Genomic DNA, 4263 nt, shown 5'->3' with positions numbered 1-4263 from the left:
TTAAAAGTTTTTTTCAAGTTTAGCTTTGGAAAAATGTATTCTATGTAGGACCTTGAACTGAATTAATGTCAGACTGGCACAAGATGAGGTGGAGTTAACCCTGTCAAGGGCCCTTTGCCACCATTCGCCTGACAAGGTTACCACCTAGCTCCTTTTCCCATGAATTCCTAGTTGCCAGTGGGGATGACAATGATGACAAGATTAATTTCACCACAATTGAAATGAACCCACAGACCGCAGGGAGAGAAAGAATTATATCAATGAGAGTACGAGATGGTTTGTGGGGGAAGTCGGGGAATTACAACGAACAAAATCTCTGGTTTGAAAATATCTAAAAAAAAATGGAAGGGCGAATTTAGTTCTCAAAGGAGATCAAAATGTCCTTGTCGAAAAGTTGATCAAAATTCACCAGCCCTTTCTCTTTCCACAGAGTGTAAGTTGAATCAAGGCCGTGGGTGGAAATAAATGGTTTTCACAGAAGGGCATCAGTGGGGAAAGAGAGGTGATTTTGAAGTGCCGTTTAAACTGTTTCAGGATTTTTATAGTAGTCAAGACAATTGGGTTGGAGGTGACTTTAGTAGGGTGTGCATTTAGAGGGGAACATATTAAAGCTGATAAAGAGATGGAGTTGCATGAGTAGACTTCCATCTGACACCAGTCTGTGCTGGGGGAGTTGTACCAGGTATAGATTTTTGGAATATTGGCTGCCCAATAATATGCCCTGAAATCCGGCAGAGCAAGGCCACCCTCATCCTTGGTTCTTTGCAAAATTGAGTACTTTGCCCTTGAAGTATTTCCTGACCAAATGAAATGTGAAATGATCTTATTCAATTCTTTAAAAAAAGTTTTGGGCAGGTATATAGGTAGACACTGAAAAAGAAATAAACATTTTGGTAGGACATTCATTCTGATAGAATTGATTCTACCTAGAAGCGGCAATGGACTAAGTTATCTAAGAATTTGTTCATTGAGGTAGTGTCTGAAGAGGCTTCTGATTTATATAAATCAGAATAATATGAAGTGAGAATATTTATCTCGGTTGGGTCTGTAACTGAAGTTTGGGGGTTCTTACGAATTTGTGCAATGAATTGGGAAGAGGATTGATGTTTTAGTTGCCTTGCCAGTAACCGGCTAGCCGTGTTTCCATATTCATAATAAGTGCCCTTTGTACCTTAAAAGAAACTCCACTTTGTTTGTGGAAATGGGGTCAAATTCAGTCTGTAATTTAAGTCTCTCCATCTAGAGAGTGGGATTGGCTGAAGTGGAGTGTTGTCTGTCAATTTGAAGAGTTGTTTCCATCAGTTCAAGTTGTCTTTGTTTTTCACCCTTTCGTATCCTCGCTTTATATAAGATAATCTCTCCACATATTACCGAAGGTTTCCCACAGGAGAGAAGGTGATGCAGAGTCAGATTTGTTATTTTCGAGAAAGCGTGAAATCCTGTCAGAAATAAATCCACAAAATTTGTCGGATGATAATAGCCCAGTGTTTAATCTCCAGGTTGAGTGGCTTTTGGTTTTAGGGACTAGTTCTAAATCTAATAAGAGGGGGGCATGGCCTGAAATAATTATTCACATTGTTTCACTGAGGGTAATAAAATCTTATCAAGAAAAAAGTAGTCTATTCAAGGGTATGTTTGATGAACCTGGGAATGAAATGAAAACTCTTTCGCTGTTGGGTGGAAAAAACGCTGCACGTCCACACTGCCAATTTGATCTGTGAATACAGATACACATTTAGCTGCTTTGGATTGAGTTAGTTTTCTTGAACACAATCTGTCAAGTGTGGGATTGACAGATAAGTTAAGATCCCCTCCAAAGATGAGTTGATGTGTATCTAGGCTTGGAATGGATAAGAATAGGGAAGTCATAAAATTAGGGCAGTCCCAGATGGGGGGCATAAACACAAACCATAATAACAGGAGTTTGGAACAGCACACCAACGACAATAATATAACGGCCATTGGGATCAGATATGACCTGTTCTGATGAGAACTGTACTTGCTTGTGCAGAAAAATAGCTGTGCCTCTTGAGCAACTATTGAAGTTGGAGTGGAAAACCTTTCCAACCCAGGGTTTTCGTAGTCTGGTGTGGTTGCATAGACGAAGATGGGTTTCTTGTAGAAACGCAATGACTGTTTTCACACTCTTAAGGTGTGAAAGTACTTTTGTCCTTTTAATAGGTCCACCAAGTCCCCTGACGTTCCAGCTCATGAGCCTGATGGTTTGTAACATGTCTTTCTGGCTTATGTCAGTCATGGAATCAGTGCCAAAATATCAGTCCTCCAAGTGCTCTGATGATATGGTGCCTTAGCTGAGTCATTTCAGTACTTTTAAGCAAAGTAGCAACAACATATACAGTGCCATCGTGAGAGTCAAAGGAAAAAAAGAACACTCCTCTACCAAAGATATTCAAAAAAAGAGAAAAGGCAGATGTCCTTAGTGACACCTTCAAGTTCAAAAGAAACTTACATATTTGTCCTAACCTCATCTTGAACACTGATGAGCATGCAGGAACTACTGCTTTACACAACCGATTGAGTTGATAGGAGTTTGCTTCCTTTTCAGCTGTGAAAATGTGTACACCTCTGATTTACCATTTGACAGCGTAAAAACCTTAGTGTACCAGTTTTCCGTACTTAACAAAAAACAATTGTGCTCTTCATAGGTAATCTTTGGACTAATGTTTAACAGCACAGTCAAATCCTACCAGGCAGACCAGTCTGCCTATAACTTCAGTCCAGTTTTCATAGAGCACCAAAAAAGTTAAAGGAGATGTGTAAAGAGACGTTATGTTTTCACTTACTGCTGAGATTACAGTAGAAACAGTAGTCAAATATGCGTTGGTGACCCGTAACCGCGCCGGGTATATCAACCCGAAGCGTATCCCATCCTTATAAAGGAGAGACTTAAATTTGTTGAATGATGCCTGTTTCTTGGTGAGTGAGGTGCTGAAATCCTCAAAGATCCTTATGGGATAACCCTGGTAGGAGATGCTCCGTGTTTTCTTCACCCATAGCAGCACTCGCTCTTTCTGGATGTGTCTGTGAAAGCGTACAACAATGGGCTGGGAACCCTGTGCTGGCTTCGGCCCCAGACTGCGGTGAGCTCGGTCCAGTTCAAAGCTAGTATCCAGTAAAGCATCTCCGGTCACCTCCCTGAACAGCGTAGTCATGAAGAGTCAAGCATCAGTCCCTTCCGCTCCCTCTGGGATGCCAATCACAAGGAGATTCTGCCGTTTGGATCATGAAACCAAGCTGCCAGCTGTAGCTTTTCATTCATCTGAGTGGTGGTCTCCACCTTGGATTTTAGTGTGGCCACTTCGCGCTGCAGAGTCGTCAGGTCACCTGAGTGGGAAGTGAGGGTTGTTTCCATTGCGGAGATGGTAGCTGTGTGTGAGGCTATGGTATCAGCGATCTTTTGGAGAGATGCTTTGATAGGAGCCATGGCAGTATTCAGGGAGGTGGTGAGCTGTTACATCGTTGCGTATTTTCTCGAGTTCACCGATGACCATGTCCAGTGTTAACGGTTGGGCTCCACCTGTTGCTACACTGCTACCATCTACCTTGCTAGCGTCTTTATAGTGCGGGCTGAAGTGTTGAGTCAGCTGAGGCTGGCTTTTGCCACGGTTCCCGTGGGATTTACTTATTTCAGCTTCAAAAATGTTACGCCGAAAAGAAAATAATTCAAAAAGTCTGAGTGTTATATTTATGCTTGCTTATGACAGAGTTTGTATGAATTACCCCACATTTCCCATTAATTCCCATTTATTCACATGGTAAGTTTCCAAATTCCCCAGTTTAACTTCCTATGGAAAGTTCCCAGAAATGTTTCCACTCCTTTGCAACCCTACTGCTTACTGTGCGTAACACTTGTTTACTACAGTGTTGAAGAGTATTGATTATAATTATTAAAAATGTAATAATTCTAATAAATATTGCATATATGATTATTGCCAGTGCTTTAAATAGTGTTGTTCCTTCACAATACATTGCACCCACTTAACATGCCTTAGGCTACTGTTGGTGATATTACTTATTGCACCTAAGACCCAGATGTTGATGATAATTATTATTATTATTATTATTATTATTATTATTTGACTCTTATTGTATGGAATATGTGTATTGCAGTAGTGCTTCAAATGTGTTAGTGTGTCTGAACAAAGTGACATATGAGGACCCGCAGAGTGACGTCACTGAAAGTGTGTTAAAAGTGTGTTAACTTCCAAAACTGGCCCCTAGTTGGCGTACTCAAAGATGAGC

This window comes from Sparus aurata, chromosome 3 (assembly GCF_900880675.1).
Source record: "Sparus aurata chromosome 3, fSpaAur1.1, whole genome shotgun sequence".
Taxonomy (NCBI): domain Eukaryota; kingdom Metazoa; phylum Chordata; class Actinopteri; order Spariformes; family Sparidae; genus Sparus; species Sparus aurata.
The sequence above is the reverse complement of the archived record's forward strand: the minus strand, read 5'-3'. Positions refer to the sequence as shown.